Below are 24,025 nucleotides of genomic sequence, written 5' to 3'. Positions count from 1 at the left end.
TAAATATTTTAGTTCAGTTTATAACATTTCTCTTTCCTACATTATTCAAATTAATTCTACAAATACTTTTTGAAAGCCTACTAAGCATGTACAATAGTGCTTCCTAAAATCCTATGTTTATACGCTAAAAACTATGAAATATAGGCTTTCTTTGCCTTTTATCTCTACTGGTCTTTCATTAATTTTCTTATTTAACTAATGGTTTCTGTACCAACCAGGTGAGTTATTAGCACTTTGAAGACATATCTTTTGAGGTGCTTACACTAGTAATAAATATTTCCCTCCAAACAAAGCTAAAATTTCTTTCCAAATAGTATAATATCAGGTAGTGTTAAAATATTTCCATACATTTGTGTTTCTACCCAATGGGTTCTTTGGGAAACTGCATGAGAAAGTTAGTAGCAGCCTAATACTTAACCCACATTCCTGAGCAATCAATAAGTTGTGCTTTGGTGTTTTTTTGTTTTTTGTTTTTTTGTGCTTTGGTGTTTTTAATTGCATGACCCAAGCACCTAACTCACATCCTGAGGGAGACTGTTAAGTAATAGAAAGAATGGACCACTGTCTTTCTATATTTACCTCTGGATCTTTGTACTTAAAGACCTCCTCTGGATTCTGAAAGCAGCCTATGGCATTTGAAAATGTGGCATAAATATGGTAGCCTTGATAACCCCTAGGTGAACTAAACAACCTCTTTTATACATTCTTTCAAAAGTTTAGGTCAGGATGTTAAGCCTGCACACAACAATGTATTTAAACATTGCTGCTCTATACAACTACTTATATACTTTATTGTGTAAATTTGTCTCTCAAAGGAGAAAACGTTATCATAAAATAGGCAGTAAAACTCTTAAACTTGCCAACATTCTGCAGTCTAAAATAATTTTCTAAAAGAGGAAGACACTGCTTCTTTTCAGCAGAAAACTGAAATTATTACTAATGTACTCTTTCTGACATCAAAATAGTAAGAATGATTACTTATCCTATATTTGTTGCAATAGAGTTATCTGGATGTGGTAAAAATAGCTCCAAGAACAGTCCTCACTGTAGCCATAAACCTGTAAATCTTCCCTACAAAGACAAAAACTGTCCACAGCAATCAACAGCGACACTCCAAGTCTGACACTCTCAGGCACCTAAACAGCACAGTATTGACAGCTCAAAGAGCCCTGTTAGCATTAACCAGGAAATCACACAGAACACCCCACTCCCTTTTCCCAAGGAACAAGTGTCCTTAATCCAGCAATGGACCAAAACTCAAAGCTGCCCCAGATAATACACAATGGAGGGCTGCAAATATGCCCCATGGAAGGATAAGAAATTATAATAAAGTTTAAAATCACTTGTAAGGTGGTTATATTTTAAAAAAACAAAAACAAAATAACAAGCGTTGATGAGGATATGGAGAAATTGGAACTTTCATATATTGCTGGTGGGAATGTAAAATGGTGATACTTTTGGCAGTTCCTCAATAAGTCAGATATAGAAATACCATATGATCCAGCAACTTCACTCCTAGGTATATACCCAAAAGTATCGAAAATAAGGACTCAAATAGACACACACACGAATGTTCATAGCAGCACTATTCACACCAAAGGGTGGGAAAAACACGATGTCCATCAACAGATGAATGGATAAACAAAATGTAGTATATATACACAATGGAATATTATTCAGCCTTAAAAAGGAATGAAGTACTGATACATGTTACAACATTGATAAACCTAGAAAATATTATGCTAATAAGAGAAGCCAGTCACTAAAGGCCACATATTGTATGATTCCATTTATATGAAATATCTAGAGGAGGCAGAAAACAGATGAGTTGCTAGGGGCTGTGGAGAGGGTAGAATGGGAGTGACTGCTTAATATCTCCCATTTCCTTTTAGAATGATGAAAATGTCTGGAGCTACATAGGGGTGATAGTTGCATGACACTGTGAGTGTCCTAAGTGTCACTGAATTGTACACTTAAAAATGGTTAAAATGTGACTTTTATATTACATGAATTTTACTACAAAAAAAATCATTTGGCAACTAAATAATTTTTAAAGATGTAATATAGTTCTGATAGTCCACAGTAATAATACTTTAAAGTATATTTATCAATACAAGTATTTGTAAATTGCTTGAATTATCAAATGTCGGCCTTAAATCTAAATAAATATACCATTACAGTAGAATTTCAAAGAATCTTGAAAACAGATGGTATTTGGTGAATATTTGGTATATTAAAAAGTAGAAATGCTCTAAAGTCAAATAACATAAACCCCAAATTCATAACAATTTTGGTAATGTAAGATGATTACAGATATCTATGATTAAATGCCTAGAAGACCACAAATTCTCAGAAGTCTGAGAAAAACTAATGTTCTATTTTGAAAATGAATAAATGCTCAGCATCCCAAAGAATTACTGGCCTACATCTTTACTCAGCATTACGTATATATATGAAGATTCATCAACAGAATTTATGCTGAGTGCTTATTATGTATCACACACTATTCTAGGCATTGGAAATATGAAATTTATTAAGGCAAGGTTCTTGCCCTAAAGGATCTTATGAATAAAGCGAAAACCATGCATGTTTTACATATTGCAATTTTACATATGCCAATAACATCACCCAGAACAGTAGAGGGATGAATAGCCAACCAGTCAACAGTAAGTACAGATAAAAAATTTATTGCTATTATCTTCCTAAGTGGTTTTTAAAGCAAAGCACCAATAAATCAGTATCATTATGTTGTCATCCAGATAACTGCTGAGAAACACCATGCTGGATATTTGAGTTGGTAATCATGTTCTCCTAAACTCCTAAGCTCTGTTTTATTCATGTTCTGTCTCCTCGGTCAATAAGAAAAGTGGGTAAATGTTAGGCTGCTATCTCATTTCAAGACAGAAACTTTTGATACACAGAACCCTGTACCAGGCACTATGTATTACTCAGAGTGTAATCACCTTTGTGTAATTTGCCATCTGACTGGCTAGGCAAAATGCCCATCAGAACTATTTAAAGAGCAATTATAGAGTGACATAAGATCTAAACACACGAGTCAATATAGTATAAACCAAGCTTCCGAGTGCTGTGAGAATGTGAAGTATGAAAGACTCAAACCAGAGCATTTACCTGATACCCACTGTCCTTCTGATACAGCACGGGCTATGGTTTACATGCTCCCTTGAAGTCAAAAAACAATCCTAACCCTGACCTATTTTCTTCATATCACATGTAGCGGCTGGGGAGAGGAAATCTAGGACTTACTGTGTTGCCAGGCACTTTGGTGGGCATTTTTATATTTAACCTCACAAAAACCCAAGCTAGTTCATCATCATCATCATTCCCATTTAATACTTGCCCAAGATCACACAGCAACCAAATGTGATGGTTGGGAAGGAGTAACTGAACTCAAGTTTGATTTCAAAGACTATTTTTTCCATACTATTTTACTCCATGATGCCACACTCCTGAGACCATACTCTAAGAGTTGTTGCCCTAAAGTAATGGCTCTTTTTCAGAGGTGCTTCTCAGAATTACCCCAAGAGCTTTTGCAAAATATACATACTGAGAGTCATACCCCAGATATAGAGCCATAACCCAGATATATCGGCCAGAAACTCTAGGGCTGGAGCCTGGGCATGTATATCTCTAAAATTCTACCAAGTAATTGTATACACTCATCTGATTAAGAAGCTCTACCTTCAGGTATGTTGCCAGAGTAAAACATCAACTACATAATTCAAAAACATTTCACACACTGAAGAACATGAATTTACTGATTAAAAGGGCTAAACAATTGCCTGGCCTAATTGATGAAAATAGATCCATATCAAGGCACATCATTATGAAATGTCAGAACACTGAGAAAATGAACTTTGAAGAGATTTTTTCTCTTAAATCACATAAAAAGAATATGGAATCAGAGTGGCTTTAGACATCTCAACGATACTGGAAATTAGAAGATAAAGGAATGATGGCTTCAAAATCAAAAGAAAACTGTCCCCAATCTAGAATTTTACACCCAGCCAAACAATTAATCACAAATGAAGATAATATAAAAAGCATCTTCCGGCACGCAAGGGCTCAAAAAATTATCCCACACACCCTTTTTCAGAAAGCAGGAGATTGTATTCCACTAAAGTGAAAGAACGAAGAATATTTTTAGAAAAAATAAGACATGAGATCCTTTTTAAATTTTTTTATTGAACTATAATTGACATTCATTATATTAGTTTCAGGTGTACAACATAGTGATTCAATATTTTATACATTGCTAAATGATCACCACAATAAATCTAGTTAAATCCCGTCACCATATATAGTTACAGAATTTTTTTTCTTGTGAGGAGCACTTTTAAGATTTATTGTCTTAGCAACTTTCAAATACGAAATACAGTATTATTGACTATAGTTACCTTGCTATACACTACATCCCCATGACACATTTATTTTATAACTGAAAGTTTGTAACTTTTGACTCCCTTCACCATTTTGCCCAGCCCCCGCTTCCAGCCCCTGGCAACCACCAATCTGTTCTCTGAGCTTGCTGTTTTTGCTTGCTTGTTGGTTTGTTTACATTCCACATATAAGTAAGATCATACAGTATTTGTCTTTCTCTGTCTGATTTATCTCACTTAACATAATGCCCTCAAGGTCCATCCATGTTGTCACAAATGGCAAGATTTCATTCTTTTTATGGCTGAATAATATTCCATTGTGTGTATATGTGTGTGTTTTTATATATATATAAAAATGTGATATGTATATATATACACACACACACACACACACACACACACACACACACACATCACATCACATTTTCTTTATCCATTTATCTGACAATGAACACTTCGGTTGTTTCCATATCTTGCCTATTGTAAAGAGTGATATGATGAACATGGGGTGCATTTTCAAACTAGTGTTTTCGTTTTCTTCAGATATATACCCAGGAATGCAATTGCTGGATCATATAATAGTTCTATTTTACTTTTTGAGGAATCTCTGTACTGTTTTCCATAGTGGCTGCACCAATTTACATTCCCTCCAGCAGTGTACAGGCATTCCCTTTTCTCCACATCCTCAACAACAATTGCTATTTGCCATCTTTTTTTTTTTTTTTAAACATCTTTATTGGAGTATAATTGCTTTACAATGGTGTGTTAGTTTCTGCTTTATAACAAAGTGAATCAGTTATACATATACATATGTTCCCATATCTCTTCCCTCTTGCATCTCCCTCCCTCCCACCCTCCCCATCCCACCCCTCTAGGTGGTCACAAAGCACTGAGCTGATCTCCCTGTGCTATGCATATTTGCCAACTTTTTGATGATAGCCATTCTGACAGGTGTGAGGTGATATCTCATTGTGGTTTTGATTTGTTTTTCTCTGATGATTAGCGATATTGAACATCTTTTCATGTGCCTGTTGGCCATCTGTATGTCTTCTTTGGAAAATTGTCTATTCAGGTCTCCTGCCCATTTTTTAATCGAGTTGCTTTTTTGATGTTGCGTTGTATGAGCTGTTTATATATTTTGGATGTTAACCCCTTATGGGTCATATCATTTGCAAATACTTTCTCCCATTCAGTAGGTTGTCTTTTCATTTTGTTGATGAAAAGCTTTTAAATTTAACTAGGTCTCATTTATTATTTTTTGCTTTTGTTTCCTTTGCCAAAAGAGATCCAAATGATATATTGCTACAGTTTATGTCAAAGAATGTTCTGCCTATGTTTTCTTCTAGGACTTTTATGGTTTCCAGTCTTACATTTAGGTCTTTGATCGATTTTGAGTTTATTTTCATACATGGTGTGAGAAAGTGTTCTAATTTCATTCTTTTACATGTAGCTGTCCAGTTTTTCCAGCACCACTTATTGAAAAGACTGTCTTTTCTCCACTGTATTTTCTTCCCTCCTTTGTCGTAGATTAATTGAACATAAGTGTATGGGTTTATTTCTGAGCTCTCTATTCTGTTCCATTGATCTATGTGTCTGTTTTCATGCCAGTTCTATACTGTTTTGATGACTATAGCTTTGTAATATAGTCTGAAGCCAGGAATCATGATTCCTCCAACTCTGTTCTTCTTTCTCAAGATTGTTTTGACTATTTGGGGTCTTTTTGTTTCCATACAAATTTTTAAATTATTTGTTCTAGTTCTGTGAAAAATGCCATTGGTATTTTGATATGGATTGTATTGAATCTGTAGCTTACCTTGGGTAGAATGGTCATTTTAATAATACTAATTCTTCCAATCCATGAACATGGTATATCTTTCCATCTGTTTGTGTCATCTTTAATTTCTTTTATCACTGCCTTACAGTTTTCCAAATACAGGTCTTTACCTCCTTTGGTAAATTTATTCCTAGGTATTTTATTGTTTTTGATGCAATGGTAAATGGGATTGTTTCCTTAATTTCTCTTTCTGATAGTTCATTGTTAGTGTATAGAAATGCAATAGATTTGTATATATTAATTTTGTGTCCTGCAACTTTATTGAATTCATTTATTAGTTCTAACAGTTTTTTGGTGGCATCTTTAGGGTTTTCTATATATAGTGTCTTGTCATATACAAATAGTGACAGGTTTACTTCTTCTTTCCAATTTGGATGCCTTTTATTTCTTTTTCTTGCCTAATTGCTCTGGCTAAGACTTCTGATACTATGTTGAATAAAAGCGGCAGAAGTGGGCATTCTTGTCTTGTTCCTAATCTTAGAGGAAAAGCTTACAGCTTTTCACCATTGAACATGATGTAAGCTATGGATTTGTCAAATATGGTCTTTATTATGTTGAGGTATGTTCCCTCTATATCCATTATGTTGAGAGTTGTTTTGTTTTGTTTTTGTCATGAATGGATGTTGAATTTTGTCAAATGCCTTTTCTGCATCTGAGATGATCATGTGATTTTTATCATTTGTTTTCTTAATGTGGTTATCCATTCATTGATTTGCTGGTGTTGAACCATCCTTGTATACCTGGAATAACTCCCACTTGATCATGGTGTATGATCCTTTTAATATACTGTTGAATTTGGTTTGCTAATATTTTGTTGAAGATTTTTGCTTCTATGTTCATCAGGGATAATGGCCTGTAATTTTATTTTCTTGTGGTATCCTTGTCTGGTCTTGGTATCAGGGTAATGCTGGCTTTGTAAAATGTGTTTGGAAGTGTTCCCTCCTCTTCTATTTTTTGAAAGCATTTGAGAAGGATTGGTATTAATTCTTCTTTGAATGTTTGATAAGTTTCACTAGTGAAGTCATCTGGTCCTAGACTTTTGTTTGTAGGGAGTTTTTAAATTACAGATTCAACCTCCTTACTAGTAACTAGTCTGTTCGGATTTTCTATTTCTTCATGATTCACTCTTGGAAGGTTGTATGTTTCTAGGAACCTATCCATTTCTTCTAGGTTGTCCAATTTATTGGCATATAATTGTTCACAGTAATCTTTTATGATCATTTTATTTCTGTGGTACCAGTTGTAACTTCTCTTTCATTTCTGATTTTATTTATTTGACTCCTCTCTCTTTTTTTCTTGATGAGTCTAGCTAAATGTTTGTTAATTTTGTTTAACTTTTCATAGAACCAGTTCTTGGTTTCAATGATCTTTCCTATTGTCTTTTTAGTCTCTATTTCATTTATTTCTGCTCTGATCTTTGTTATTTCCTTGCTTCTACTAATTTGGGGCTTCATTTGTTCTTCTTTTCCTAGATTCTTGAGGCATAAAGTTATGTTGTCTATTTGAGATTTTTCTTGTTTCTTGAGGTAGGCATTTATCACTATGAACTTCCCTGTTAGAACTGCTTTTGCTGCATCCCATAAGTTTTAGTACATTGTACTTCCATTTTTGTTTGTATCAAAATATTTTTTTATTTTATTTATTTTTTTATACAGCAGGTTCTTATTAGTCATCAGTTTTATATACAACAGTGTATACATGTCAATCCCAATCACCCAATTCATCACACCCCCACCCCCACCCCCCACCACTTTCCCCACTTGGTGTCCATACATTTGTTCTCTACATCTGTGTCTCAATTTATGCCCTACAAACCGGTTCATCTATACCATTTTTCTAGGTTCCACATATATTCACTAATATACAATATTTGTTTTTCTCTTTCTGACTTACTTCACTCTGTATGACAGTCTCTAGATCCATCCACGTCTCTACAAATGACCCAATTTCTTATGGCTGAGTAATAGTCCATTGTATATATGTACATCTTCTTTATCCATTTGTCTGTTGATGGGCATTTAGGTTGCTTCCATGACCTGGCTATTGTAAATAGTGCTGCAGTGAACATTGGGGTGCATGTGTCTTTTTCAAGTATGGTTTTCTCTGGGCATATGCGAAGAAGTGGGATTGCTGGATCATATGATAATTCGATTTTTAGTTTTTTAAGGAACCTCCATACTGTTCTCGATAGTGGTTGTATCAATTTACATTCCCACCAACAGTGCAAGAGGGTTCCCTTTTCTCCACACCCTCTCCAGCATTTGTTGTTTATAGAGTTTCTGATGATGCCCTTTCTAACTAGTGTGAGGTGATCCTCATTGTAGTTTTGATTGGCATTTCTCTAATAATTAGTGATGTTGAGCAGCCTTTCATGTGCTTCTTGGTCATCTGTATATCTTCTTTGGAGAAATGTCTATTTAGGTCTTCTGCCCATTTTTGGATTGGGTTGTTTGTTTTTTTAATATTGAGCTGCATGTGCTGTTTATATACTTTGGAAATTAATCCTTTGTCCATTGATTCATTTGCACATGTTTTCTCCCATGCTGAGGGTTGTCTTTTCATCTTGTTTATAGTTTCCTTTGTTGTGCAAACGCTTTGAAGTTTCATTACGTCCCATTTATTTTTTTTTTTTTGTTTTTATTTCCATTACTCTAGGAGGTGGATCAAAAAAGATCTTGCTGTGATTTATGTCAAAGAGTGTTCTTCCTATGTTTTCCTCTAGGAGTTTTATAGTGTCCGATCTTACATATAGGTCTCTAATCCATTTTGAGTTTATTTTTGTGTATGGTGTTAGGGAGTGTTCTAATTTCATTCTTTTAAATATAGCTGTTCAGCTTTCCCAGCACCATTTATTGAAGAGACTGTCTTTTCTCCATTGTATGTCCTTGCCTCCTTTGTCATAGATTAGTTGACCATAGGTGTGTGAGTTTATCTCTGAGCTTTCTATCTTGTTCCATTGATCTATATTTCTGTTTTTGTGTCAGTACCATATTGTCTTGATTACTGTAGCTTTGTAGCATAGTCTGAAGTCAGAGAGTCTGATTCCTCCAGCTCCACGTTTTTCCCTAAAGACTGCTTTGGCTATTCGGGGTCTTTTGTGTCTCCATACAAATTTTAAAATATTTTGTTCTAGTTCTGTAAAAAATGCCATTGGTAATTTGATAGGGATTGCATTGAATCTGTAGATTGCATTGGGTAGTATAGTCATTTTCACAATATTAATTCTTCCAAACCAAGAACATGGTTTATCTCTCCATCTGTTGGTATCATCTTTAATTACTTTCATCAGTGTCTTATAGTTTTCTGCATACAGGTCTTTTGTCTCCCTAGGTAGGTTTATCTCTAGGTATTTTATTCTTTTTGTTGCAATGGTAAATGGGAGTGTTTCCTTAATTTCTCTTTCAGATTTTTCATCATTAGTATATAGGAATGCAAGAGATTTCTGTTCATTAATTTTGTATCCTGCAACTTTACCAAATTCATTGATTAGCTCTAGTAGTTTTCTGGTGGCATCTTTAGGATTACCTACGTATAGTATCATGTCATCTGCAAACAGTGACAGTTTTACTTCTTCTTTTTTCAATTTGTATTCCTTTTATTTCTTTTTCTTCTCTGATTGCCGTGGCCAGGACTTCCAAAACTATGTTGAATAATAGTGGTGAGAGTGGACAACCTTGTCTTGTTCCTGATCTTAGAGGAAATGCTTTCAGGTTTTCACCGTTGAGAATGATGTTTGCTGTGGGTTTGTCACATATGGCCTTTATTATGTTGAAGTAGGTTCCCTCTATGCCCACTTTCTGGAGAGTTTTTATCATAAATGGGTGTTGAATTTTGTCAAAAGCTTTTTCTGCATCTATTGAGATGATCATATGGTTTTTATTCTTCAATTTGTTAATATGGTGTATCACACTGATTGATTTGTTTATATTGAAGAATCCTTGCATCCCTTGGATAAATCCCACTTGATCATGGTGTATGATCCTTTTAATGTGTTGTTGGATTCTGTTTGCTAGTATTGTGTTGAGGATTTTTGCATCTATATTCATCAGTGATATTGGTCTGTAATTTTCTTTTTTTGTAGTATCTTTGTCTGGTTTTGGTATCAGGGTGATGGTGGCCTCATAGAATGAGTTTGGGAGTACTCCTTCCTCCACAATTTTCTGGAAGAGTTTGAGAAGGATGAGTGTTAGCTCTTCTCTAAATGTTTGATAGAATTCACCTGTGAAGCCATCTGGTTCTGGACTTTTGTTTGTTGGAAGATTTTTTTTTTTAATTTATTTATTTATATATGGCTGTGTTGGGTCTTCGTTTCTGTGCAAGGGCTTTCTCCAGTTGCGGCAAGTGGGGGCCACTCTTCATCGCGGTGCGCGGGCCTCTCACCATCGCGGCCTCTCTTGTTGCGGAGCACAGGCTCCAGACGCGCAGGCTCAGCGATTGTGGCTCACGGGCCTAGTTGCTCCGTGGCATGTGGGATCTTCCCAGACCAGGGCTCGAACCCGTGTCCCCTGCATTGGCAGGCAGATTCTCAACCACTGCGCCACCAGGGAAGCCCTGTTGGAAGATTTTTAATCACAGTTTCAATTTCATTACTTGTGATTGGTCTGTTCATATTTTCTATTTCTTCCTGGTTCAGTCTTGGAAGGTATTACGTTTCTAAGAATTTGTCCATTCCTTCCAGGTTGTCCATTTTATTGGCATAGTGTTACTTGTAATAGTCTCTTAGAATGCTTTGTATTTCTGCGATGTCTGTTCTAACTTCTCCTTTTTCATTTCTAATTTTACTGATTTGAGTCCTCTCCCTCTTTTTCTTAATGAGTCTGGCTAAAGGTTTATCAATTCTGTTTATCTTCTCAAAGAACCAGATCATAGTCTTATCAATCTTTGCTATTGTTTTCTTTGTTTCTATTTCATTTATTTCTGCTCTGATCTTTACGATTTCTTTCCTTCTGCTAACTTCGGGTTTTGCTTGTTCTTCTTTCTGTAGTTCCTTTAGGTGTAAGGTTAGATTGTTTATTTGAGATTTTTCTTATTTCTTGAGGTAGGATTGTATTGCTATAAACTTCCCTCTTAGAACTGATTTTGCTGTATCCCATAGGTTTTGGATCGTCGTGTTTTCATTGTCATTTGTCTCTAGGTATTTTTTGATTTCCTCTTTGATTTTTTTCAGGGATCTCTTGGTTATTTAGTAACGTATTGTTTAGCCTCCATGTGTTTGTGTTTTTTACTTTTTTTTTTCCCCTGTAATTTATTTCTAACCTCATAGCATTTTGGTCGGAAAAGATGCTTGATATGATTTCAATTTTCTTAAATTTACCAGGGCTTGATGTGTGACCCAAGTTGTGATCTATCCTGGAGAATGTTCTGTGTGCACTTGAGAAGGAAGTGTAATCTGCTGTTATCAGATGGAATATCCTATAAATATCAATTAAATCTATCTGGTCTATTGTGTCATTTAAAGCTTGTGTTTACTTATTAATTTTCTTTCTGGATGATCTGTCCATTGGTGTAAGTGAGGTGGTAAAGTCCCCTACTATTATTGTATTACTGTGGATTTCTTCTTTTACAGCTGTTAGCAGTTGCCTTATGTATTGAGGTGCTACTATGTTGGGTGCATATCTATTTATAATTGTTATATCTTCTTCTTGGATTGATCCCTTGATCATTATGTAGTGTCCTTCCTTGTCTCTTGTAACATTCTTTATTTTAAAGTCTATTTTATCTGATATGAGTATTGCTACTCCAACTTTCTTTTGATTTCCATTTGCATGGAATATCTTTTTCCATCCCCTCACTTTCAGTCTGTATGTGCCCCTAGGTCTGAAGTGGGTCTCTTGTAGACAGCATATAGATGGGTCTTGTTTTTGTATCCATTCAGCAGCCTGTGTATTTTGGTTGGAGCATTTAATCCATTCACGTTTAAGGTAATTATTGATATGTATGCTACTATTACCATTTTCTTAATTGTTTTGGGTTTGTTTTTGTAGGTCCTTTTCTTCTCTTGTGTTTCCCACTTAGAGAAGTTCCTTTATCATTTGTTGTAGAGCTGGTTTGGTGGTGCTGAATTCTCTTAGTTTTTACTTGTCTGTAAAGTTTTTGATTTCTCCATCAAATCTGAATGAGATCCTTGCCAGGTAGAGTAATCTTGGTTGTAAGTTCTTCCCTTTCATCACTTTAAGTATATCATGCCACTCCCTTCTGGCTTGCAGAGTTTCTGCTGAGAAATCAGCTGTTAACTTTATGGGAGTCCCCTTGTATGTTATTTGTCGTTTTTCCCTTGCTGCTTTCAATAATTTTTCTTTGTCTTTAATTTTTGCCAATTTGATTACTATGTGTCTTGGCATGTTTCTCCTTGGGTTTATCCTGTATGGGACTCTCTGTGCTTCCTGGACTTGGGTGGGTACTTCCTTTCCCACGTTAGGGAAGTTTTCTACATAATCTCTTCAAATACTTTCTCGGGGCCTTTCTCTCTCTCTTCTCCTTCTGGGACCCCTATAATGTGAATGTTGTTGCATTTAATGTTGTCCCAGAGTTCTCTTAGGCTGTCTCCATTTCTTTTCATTCTTTTTTCTTTATTCTGTTCCACAGCAGTGAATTCCACCATTGTGTCTTTCAGGTCACTTATCCGTTCTTCTGCCTCAGTTATTCTGCTATTGATTCCTTCTAGTGTAGTTTTCACTTCAGTTGTTGTATTGTTCATTTCTGTTTGTTTGTTCTTTAATTATTCTAGTTCTTTGTTAAACATTTCTTGCATCATCTCGATCTTTCCCTCCATTTTTTTCCCGAGGTCCTGGATCATCTTCACTATCATTATTCTGAATTGTTTTTCTGGAAGGTTGCCTATCTCCACTTCATTTAGTTGTTTTTCTGGGGCTTTATCTTGTTCCTTCATCGGGTACCTAGCTCTCTGCCTTTTCATCTTGTCTATCTTTCTGTGAACGTGGTTTTCATTCCACAGGCTGCATGACTGTAGTTCTTCCTGCTTCTGCTCTGTATCAAAATATTTTTTATTTTGCTTTTGATATCTTTGTTGATTCATTGGTTGTTCAGGATCATGTTGTTTAATATCCACATATTTGTGAATTTTCCAGATTTATTCTTATAATTGATTTCTAATTTCATACCACTGTGGTTGGAAAAAACTTGATATGCTTGAAATCTTCAATTTGTTAAGAATTGTTTTGTGGGGGCTTCCCTGGTGGTGCAGTGGTTAAGAATCCGCCTGCCAATGCAGGGGACATGGGTTCGAGCCCTGGTCCAGGAAGATCTGACATGCCGCGGAGTGACTAAGTCAGTACGCCACAACTACTGAGCCTGTGCTCTAGAGCCGCAAGCCACAACTATTGAGCCCACGTGCTGCAACTACTGAAGCCCAAGCACCTAGAGCGTGTGCTCCATAACAAGAGAAGAATGCTGCAACCACTGAAGCCCATGCTCCTAGAACCTGTGCCCTGCAACAAGAGAAGGCACTGCAATGAGAAGCCCGTGCACCACAAGGAAGAGTAGCCCCTACCTAGAGAAAAAGAGAAAACTAGAGCAAAGCCCCAACGCAGCAAAAAATTAATTAATTAATTAATTAATTTTTAAAAAAAGAAAAAAAGAATTGTTTTGTGGCCTAATATATTGGGTTGGCCAGAAAGTTTGTTTGGGTTTGCCCGATGTTACGGACAAACCCAAATGTACTTTTTGGCCAACCCAATATGCTTTAGCCTAGAGAATATTCCCTGTGCACTTGAGAAGAATGTATATTCTGTTGCTTTTGGGTGGAATGTCCTGTATATATCTGTTAAGTCTATCTGGTCTAATGTGTCATTTAAAGCTGATGGTTCCTTATTGATTTTCTGTCAGGATGATCTATCCATTGATATAAGTGGGGTTTTACAGCTCCCTACTATTATTGTATTGTTATTTCTCCCTTCAAGTCTGTTAACATTTGCTTTATATATTTAGGTGCTTCTACATTGGGTGAATACATATTTACAAATGTTGTATCTTCTTGGTGCATTGACCCCTTTATCAATATGTAATGCCCTTCTTTGTCTCTTATTACGGTCTTTGTGTTAAAGTCTATTTTTTCTGATATAAGTATAGCTACACCAGCTTTCTTTTGGTTTCCATTTGCATGGAATATTTTTTTCCATTTCTTCACTTTCAGTCTGTGTATGTTCTTACATCTGAAGTGAGTCTCTTGTAGGCAGCATATATAATAGATGGGTCTTGTTTTTTATCCATTCAGCCATTCTGTGTCTTTTGTTTGGAGAATTCAGTCCATTTACATTTAAAGTAATTGTTGCAAGGTATGTACTTATTGCCATTTTGTTCATTGTTTTCTGGCTGTTTGTAGTTCCTCTGTTCTTTTCTTCTTCTCTTCCTCTCTTCCTTTGTGGTTTGATGACTTTCTTTAGTGACATGCTTAGATTTCTTTCTCATTATCTTTTGTGCATCTACTGTAGGTTTTGCTTGGTGGTTATCATGAGACTTACATATAACAACTTATATTTATAACAGTCTAGTTTAAGTTGATAACAACTTAAAATTCTAAAGCTCTAGAGTTTTACTTACTCCCACACACATATTTTGTTTTTTATGTCACATTTTACATTTTTTAAGATTCTTTCTTAACAAAGGATCTGACACACAAGAGAGCAAAGGGTATCCCCAGATGGGTGATAATGGGTAACACCAGACTAAACATCTGCATACCAGGCCAGGGGCAACCAGTCCAGGTTGAAAGATCAGAAACCAAATCAGAAAGCTCCAGAATAGACTGCCCCAAGAAGTGAAGTTAATAGAATACCTGATGTTTCTGGATATATTTAGAGGAGATACTCTGAAAATTTGCAGAGTTTGAGGCTAAATTATATAAACTGAATGCAGGCAAACTTTTCCTATAAAGGGCCAGATAGTAAATATTTTAGGCTTTCCAGGTCATACAGTCTCTGTTACACTAATTAATTCTGCTGTTGTAGGGTAAAAGCAGACATAAACAACATGTAAACATACAGGCATGATTGTATTTCCGTAAAATTTTTATAAAAACAGGTAGTAGGTTGGATTTGGTCCATGAGCTATAGTTTGCTGACCCCTAACATAAGCACAGAAAAAAGTCAATGAATTTGTAAACATGGAAATTATTAATTCCAAAAAATCCAAAAAGTTGTATAGAGAAGTAAATGTTATCATGACTCGGATAAATGGGAATAACTTTTACATAATCATTATCACGTAACTATTGGATATTGATCCTACTAAAACAACCAAATATCTATATTAGGAGGATGGGGGAATGGGAAATACGCAAATATATCACAGGTGCAGGGGAGAAGCGTGAAAGCTAAGCTCATCTTTTATACTAGGAAATAATATCTAAAGTGAAAATATCAAGAAGCAGCCAAGAAAACTAACTTCTCAGCCCCAACTGAGGCCAAACTTTGCAAAGTCAATGTAATGAGAGACTGGGAATGAAGTGATAAAACACTCATGTGCCAAGCCATCGTTGTCCAGGAGATTTTTTAAGTTGTTACTCAAAATGTCTTATGGCACCACCCACATGGGGGACTACAAGAAAGGAGAGACTGCTACCAAAAACAGGCTCTACAACTTTTCTCTCATCAACACAATAGGACAAAAAGATATGATCCCTCAAAAAGAATTCATCTGCTAAGGAAGACACAGACACCAATACTAAGTCCATTAGAAAAGAGGACTGTGGTGTTGCACATCCATTGCCAGTTCTAAGAGGACGCTACGGAGAGAGGCAAAACACCCCATAGAAACCAGTTGATAAAGGTTCAGTGCTAAAGACTGGACTTTGAGCAAAGGCACAGACTGGAATCAGTAATAAAAGACTCAGAGTCTAGAAGAGAATTCTCCAGGCCTCATGGAGCAAGAACAGCATCCTGACCTACACTCTTCTCTAAGCCACACAACTTGTGTTCTCACCAGCTTCTCAGGGATGTCAGAACACCTAGAGAGCCTATACAATTGTCTTTGAGCAATCTAGGTTCAGTTGCACCAACAATTAATTATTTTCAGCATCTTCATAAAACCTCAAGGTAAGGAACTCTTCTAGGCATGCTATATTGAGATATGTAGTGAAGTAGTTTCTTAAAATATTAACCTTTATGGCTTTATTTTTCTGCACTTCCTTGGACCCTATCTTCACCAACCTCAGGCACTCACATTGCCTTACAGAGAATTAGGACAGTTATAGCAAGAATAAAGGGAGCAGGGCATGGAGTTCCTGTCATAATAATAAATTGGAAAGAGACTAGAGAAAGGCAAATGATCCTCTTGGCCTCTCCCAAGTTAATCTCTGTCTCTTCCAGGATCCCTTGGGCTGGGATTCAGAGGAAAATAGTGGTGGGGGTGACTTTTTTTGTAAACAACTGGAATGGACCTGGAAGAACCACATGGTAACTAATACCAGGGAACCACATGGAAGTTGAGCCAATACTCATCAACTAACCAATATCATTCTAATAAAAACCATATATCAGCCACACTGAGGAGCTTTAGAGTGAAAGTACGTTATTGAAAAAGGCCTACACATCATCCTTGAAGCATCTAACAGGTGGACACCCATTCATGCCCATGCTGAATTCCATATGAACTGCCTCTTAAGGGGCATCCTAGGAAACTCATAAGTGCATGACACCCAGAGGAGCAGTGGTTTATGAAAGGGGAGCCCTCAGCAGCTTGTGAACTTGAATGAGACTAGACAGTAATGAAATCTACCCCAATCACAGACAATTGGACTGTGTGGGCTCCATTAGACTATAGAGTTACCCAAGCAGGCACTCTTTAATTAATTCAGTCTTAATAAGACTTATTTTTGTCTAGATATTTAAAAAGCTCATGCCATGTGTGGGAACATAAGCACTGTCCAAGTTTACACTTCCCTATGTGAAATTTACCAAGGGGTAAATGAGTTCCCCTAAGAAACAAGCTCTGAAATTGAAAGTCTTGGTTAGTCTCTTATGTGAATGAAGGGTTCATTAGCAAGAGTCCCCACTGGAACTCTATAAATGCTCAGATGAGATAGCTGCTAATTCCAGACAGTGATCCAAGGATCCAAAACAACAACCAAAGTAAAAGGAGCAATACATCCCTTTGGGTACTTGGTACCTTTAAGCATTTATATGCTATTCTCATTTCTTTAAAAAATGCCTGTTTTAAGAGAGTCAACACCATTGCATTTATAGGCAAATGTTGAAAGTTCTACTTAAACCCTGCATCTCTGTTCAATCTTCACCTATAATATATAACCAGTACAGTTGGCCCTCCATATCCACTGGTTCAGCATCTGTGGACTCAACAAACTGCATATCAAAAATAGTCCAAAAAATTCCAGGAAGTTCTAAAAAGCAAAACTTGAGTTTCCATGTACCAGCAACTATTTACACAGCATTTACATTGTATTAGGTGTTATAAGTAATCCAGAGATTATTTAAAATATACAGGAGGATATGTTTAAGTTATATGCAAATACTACACCATTTTACATAAGGGACTTGAATATCCACAGATTTTGGTATCTGTGGGTGTCCTGGAATCAATTCCCCACAGACACTGCGGGATGACTGTACTACACTGTCAGTGTAAATCTATGCCATCCTTGTTAAGCTCTACCTTGCAAATTTAATAAATACGTAGAAATCTGAGGTCAACAATACTATGCATAATTATTTAGGAGTTTTCTCAGAGAGGAAAAATGATGTAGTAGTCTTTTAAAAACAGAATAGACAATGATCTGGTAATCTGTTTAATCAAGAGTATGAGAAAGAGCTCAGACCTTCTCTTACAGCAAGTAGGAGATGCCGCCTAACAAGACACCTGCTTACTCTTTAATGCGTATGATAGGACAGGGTCCATGTGGCATTAGGTAAAAAAGTTGCTTCCAAGAGATGGACTAGAGTTGAAAGGGCTAATCACAGCCACCAAGTCCTAAGTGGAATATTGTAGCTCAGGGCGAAATGCAGTGGGAATGTAAATATGTGGGTTATAAACACTAGCTAAGGGCAGACAAGCTGATTTGTGTCTGAGGCAGCTCCTAATAAATTTCTGGGTACCTTTTACAACCTTATCAAACTAGCTGTTCCAAACACAACAGCTGTGTTGTCTTGACTTAAATAGGCTAAGTAATTAAGTCTTAACAAAATGAGGAGTTGCTGCCATGATAAAAAGCTAAGAGACTCAGTCAGAATGTTGGTAAGGGCTTAAAGCAAGTGCTAAAAGGAACATGGAACACTGGCTAAGTATTCAGAAGGAAGCTGAACAGACGCCTTGGTGAAAAATAAATGATATTTTCATCAATGCACCGAAGGTCAGAAAAAGAATAGTAGACTTTAGGGCAGGAAAAAATCTTACAGTACCTAACCCAAGACTCTCTTTTTTAACATATGAAGAAAATAAGACCCAAGAAAGGGTCTTTGAGACCCTTGTCATTTGAGACTTCTTTATTTACAGTTTAGATTCTTTCCTCCATACTATTTTGGTCTCCTCTACCTGAGTTTCTTGAGGACAGGGACTTTACCTTTCCAGACCATCCTTCCATTCCATAATCCTTGTTTAATGAGGGATTTTGTGGTCATAACCTCTGGCCTCTTAGGCTTCCTCCATGCAAGTCAATCCTTTCCTTCCAGTTCCCATACACCGTGCAAAGCAAGCAAATACTAATGCAACATGTTTCTCTTCATGACTTTATAGAGGAAGTAAATAAGCAGCCAGGTCTACCAGCAAATCATTCTGTTGCTCCAAAGATGAAGGAAGAGCCATACAAGCATCATCCCTTGGAGAGACTAAAATTCACTCCTAGAGGAAGATGGAAAGCTAACATGATGTACATGCTACAAAACAAATCTGACAAATCAGGTCTGCTGGTGGGAGAAAAAGCCCACATTATATGGTTGGTAAATATTTGCCCTGAGTCCCAGGTGGGTGATTCACAAATATCAAGTGAGGAATTAATTTGAGAAGGTCATATGGGTAATTTCATCTCATTTTTGATGATATAAATGCCCTTCATTCTCTTAGGAAATATTTGTCTACTCTATGCCAAGCACTGATTTAGACACTGAATATATAGTGGTGGAAAAGCCAAAGTCCTTGCCCTTAGTCACTCAAACACAAAGTCACAGTCCTTCTGACCATTTTTTCCCCAGCCCCTCTGTTATTCAGTATGCTGCATCCTTTCAGATGTCTCTTTTATTCCTTTATCCCTTTTATGTTTGTTTCTAGAGCCAGCACATTGAGCCCAGGTTTTCATCATCTAAACCAGTTTTTGAACTGATCTCCCAATTTTCTTTCGATCTAAAATGTACATCCTGACTAGATTATAGTTTTGAAAATCCTTATTTATTCTGATTAGTTCAATTCTCAAAAGCTTCAAATGGCTCCACACAGCCTACCTCAAACTCCAACTGTCAGCCTCTAAGTTCTGGCTCCACCTCTTCTGTCCAAATTTAATCAACAGGAGTAGTTTTCAGAAGCAATTTTAAACTGTACTAATATATTTTACCACATGTCCTATAAATTTATACAAAGAGAGAAAAGATTTGTGAGACAAGCAATTCTTTCGTTTATGTGGGTTAAGTTAATGGAAAAGTTATTTTAAATCAACATAAAGTAAATAGATTCTAATGTTCCCATAGAAAAATGTCATTACAAATATTTTAACTCTTGACTAAGAAGTTAATACCCAACATTTTTTTTTTAAAGGATTTTCTTTTCTTTTTTATTTATTTATTTATTTATTTATTTATTTATTTATTTATTTATCTATTTTTGGCTGTGCTGGGTCTTCGGTTCGTGCGAGGGCTTTCTCCAGTTGCGGCAAGCGGGGGCCACTCTTCATCGCGGTGCGGGGACCGCTCTTCATCGCGGTGCGCGGGCCTTTCACTATCGCGGCCCCTCCCGTTGCGGGGCACAGGCTCCAGACGCGCAGGCTCAGTAGTTGTGGCTCACGGGCCCAGCTGCTCCGCGGCATGTGGGATCTTCCCAGACCAGGGCTCGAACCCGTGTCCCCTGCATTAACAGGCAGACTCTCAACCACTGCACCACCAGGGAAGCCCGGAAAAGTTATTTTAAATCAACATAAAGTAAATAGATTCTAATGTTCCCATAGAAAAATGTCATTACAAATATTTTAACTCTTGACTAAGAAGTTAATACCCAACATTTTTATTGCAGGTCAAGATAGTGGAAGAAGTGCTGTAAATCAAAACAGTATCAGTAGGATTTTCTTTTCTATGGAAATGCCTGTACTTCTAACCAAGCACCTACTGAGCACCGCTTCGTGGAACCCACAATCACTGTCTATTGTCAACTGTAAGTCACCTCCATGTGCACTGTAAAATATAAAGACTTCTAAAGTATATGTAAGCAATCAAGGTAATACAATCATAAGAATGCACTTAATATGATATGCTATCAAAACTTACACAATTTTCTTTGCTTACTTGATAACTTCTACTTTATTTTCACTGCTGTAAAGCAGAAGGTGAGAGACACCTTCACCAAGGACATAGAATTTAGGGGGTTTACCTTGGATCAACTCTGAGAGCATCTTCAAGAAAGAGAGACCTAGGGCTACTTGTGACTTTTTTCAGTGATACTGACACAGAGATATCTAAATTGTTGGTGTCCCTTTTTTCTCTCTCAAGAAAAATTTTCTTGTAGTAAACGTAAAAGCTTAAGCATTAGAGATTAAATGTCTGTGTGTCTTTGAAAACTTTCTTGAGCGGCAATATCACTAGCATAATCATCTTATAATAACTAAAAGTGAGCCTCTTGATTAAATTTTAATCTTTTTAATCTCTTGTCACTTCTTACTTCAGAGTGTTAAAAAGTCCCAAAATGTGATGGGCAAAGCTAAGCCCAGAGAACTTGGCAGTAAATTTTATTTAGACCAAGTGAAGCAAGGCTCCCCACCTTAGTCACAATTGAGCTGCTAGCTTATAGTTACGGAAGGCAGCCAGCCTTCAACATCTAATCAGTCATTTAGGTGAATTTTTGTAGATAGATTATATCCTCAGGTTAGTGGCTAATTTTTTTTGACAAACATATGAAACTGTTAAATACAAATGTTTTTGCTCCAGTGTGTATCAAAAGCCTTTAAAATATATGTGCCTGTTTTTTTTTGTTTTTTTTTAAAGGAAGGATATTAAAGGTCAGTTAGTATTCTTTTTTTTTTTTTTTAATTAATTAATTTATTTATTTATTTATTTATGGCTGTGTTGGGTCTTCGTTTCTGTGCGAGGGCTTTCTCCAGTTGCGGCAAGCGGGGCCACTCCTCATCGCGGTGCGCGGGCCTCCCACCACCGCGGCCCCTCCCGTTGCGGAGCACAGGCTCCAGACGCGCAGGCTCAGCAGTTGTGGCTCACGGGCCCAGCCGCTCCGCGGCATGCGGGATCCTCCCGGACCAGGGCTCGAACCCGTGTCCCCTGCACCGGCAGGCAGACCCTCAACCACTGCGCCACCAGGGAAGCCCCTATGTGCCTGTTGATCAGTAATAGACTCAGCAATTTCACTTATAGTATTTTTTTCCTAAGAAAATAAGCATCAAGTATGCAAAGATGTATTGATAAGAATGTTCCTCACAACATTGTTTATAACAATGAAGAAAAGGAAATAATCTAAATGTCCATTATTAAGGAAATAATTAATAAATAAGGATGAATCTAGGCAAAGCAAAACTGTCTCAGACTGGATTCTGGCCAGAAGCAGAGGCCAGAAGGATTTGCATTCAGGTAGTTTATTTTGAGAAGTGAACCCAAAGAAAGGTTGTGAGGGACCAGGAGGAATTGAACAAGGAAGAAGGAAAACCCAATAAAGATGTATTATCAAACCAGAAAATATAGGAAACTGGAGCTTGATCTGACTGGAGGCCTCTAAGGTATCACATAGATTGTGCCTTTCCACGAGATAGAATCAGGGAACATTTATCCACCAGCTCTCATCCCCCATTGGTGAAGCTTTTCCCATGAGGATTAACATCCTCACACTTCAAGTCTGCCCATGCTCAAGTGCTAAATGGGTCCCTGCAGATTTCCCACATGGGGTATGAGAAGCTCAGGGCAGAAACAGAAACACATAGTGTGGGTAAAGGAGGTCTGTGTAAGGTAACACCTGTGCAATGGCTGAAGTAAACCTGGGGCTGAGAGGATGTGAGATATGAAAGCTGGAGGTGTCTAACACAAATACCACATGCCACAAAAGCAATGGCATTGTTCTATTATCTACTGACATGAAAGATGTCTGTTACTGACAAGAGAAAAACAAAGTTGTTATAGCAACTTACAAAATACTATATATAGTATGATCTCATTCATTTTAGTTAGCTAGCCTTAGTTTCTATAATACTAACAGAGTCCCTCAAGGTAGATTTTAAAGGGAGGAGGGTGGTTTAGTGGAAGAATCAATGGAGCAATAAGGGAAACAGGAATCTCAGAGAAATCATGGTATAGACAGCCCTCAGGGGGAAGGAAAGCCCCAGAACTTAGAGATAGCTCTGATACCGAGTACTCTCTTCACTTCCCTCTCAGTCTCACTAACAACCTAGTTCTGCTCTTCTCTCCATCTTGATTGGCTCCCTCACCCTATTCTTTGTACCTCTGAATCTCTGCTTCCTCATCTAAGACATGGTTTCTGCCTCTTTACAGCCTTTATGTCCCACTACAATTGTACTGGTTGTTTATAGGTGGCATCCACTCTAACTAGTAGATGAATATGCCATATCATTTGTTAAATATTTTCAATATCAACTGTGTATACACACATGAACACACACGCATATGCATTATGCATTTATGGAGGAGGAGAAGAGACATGGAAGAAAACAGAGAAGAAATCATCAGAGAGAAAAGAACTTGAACCAGAGCCAGTGGAGGAAACTATAACTGTCATTGCACACAAAAATATGCAGTTTATGTATACAGCAGCAACACACACACAGAGGAATTTCCTTCAGCCCAATGCCAGAAATAACTCTTTCTCCTTGTAGTCTATACATAGAATGTGGTTAGTAAAAGGGAGAAGAGAGAATATGAAAAAATTTGTTCTCTCCATCTCCAGAGAATGTGTGTTTCCCTGGAGAAAAGTGAGGAGAAAGTAGCTCATTAATATATCTTTCTACAATAATAAAAGCAGCTAGGTACCCAGACTCTTGTAACTAAATATATGAGATCCAGGAAACATAAAGCTCTCATAGCAGCCTCAGCATTAAGAATTAGATGCTTTACCAGGTTTCCCCATAAGAAATCTGAAGCAGAAGACCTTTCTTATTTATCTTTGCATGTCCCAGCACACAGTAAACAGTCAATATTGGGAAATATTCCATTAAAACTTCAAGTACTTTAATTAAATATTACTTATAGCTGATATCTGTTGTGTTGGCCCCTATATTCATCATGAATCTCCTTAAAAGAACTGCCTTCCCACCAATTTCAGGCCATGTAGTTTGAATGACTTGTCCCCACTCTTAAATCTAAAGGCATGATTGAACTAAGTTAATCAGCAGATTTAATTCTCTCACGCAAAGTGAATGATTCAAGGATGAGCACATGACCTACTTCAAGCATTGAGAACCAGACCCAGGGCCTTTGATCATCTGTTGAGAATGATAGGTCTTCTCCTCTCCAGTAGATGATTCTGTCTAAGAATGAGGCCTATATGTGGAAGAGAGAGAAGTTGAGGTAAGACGCAGCCCTGGAGATACTTCTGGAGCATCTGTGTCAAGCAACAGTTAATCCAGTCACCCCACTGTACTTGCCAATTATAAAAACCAATAAATTCC

General features: G+C 37.0%; 1 long non-coding RNA gene across 2 annotated transcripts in view; it reads right to left on the bottom strand.

The window, feature by feature from the left end:
* Nucleotides 1-20,052: 20,052 nt before the first annotated feature.
* LOC103008398 (uncharacterized) overlaps nucleotides 20,053-24,025 on the bottom strand; it is a 58,910-nt gene continuing 54,937 nt past the window's right edge. Inside the window, exons 5-6 of one of the 2 annotated variants that reach the window (XR_009008417.1) lie at nucleotides 23,802-23,897; nucleotides 20,053-20,256 (exon numbers count right to left, since the gene is read on the bottom strand). This is a non-coding gene — a long non-coding RNA (uncharacterized LOC103008398). Of the gene's footprint in view, nucleotides 20,257-21,538; nucleotides 21,730-23,801; nucleotides 23,898-24,025 lie in introns of those variants that run through there. The other variant, XR_450173.2, reaches the window with a different exon arrangement.

The sequence above is a fragment of the Balaenoptera acutorostrata genome, chromosome 5 (genome assembly GCF_949987535.1).
Source record: "Balaenoptera acutorostrata chromosome 5, mBalAcu1.1, whole genome shotgun sequence".
NCBI lineage: Eukaryota > Metazoa > Chordata > Mammalia > Artiodactyla > Balaenopteridae > Balaenoptera > Balaenoptera acutorostrata.
The sequence above is the reverse complement of the archived record's forward strand: the minus strand, read 5'-3'. Positions and strand labels throughout refer to the sequence as shown.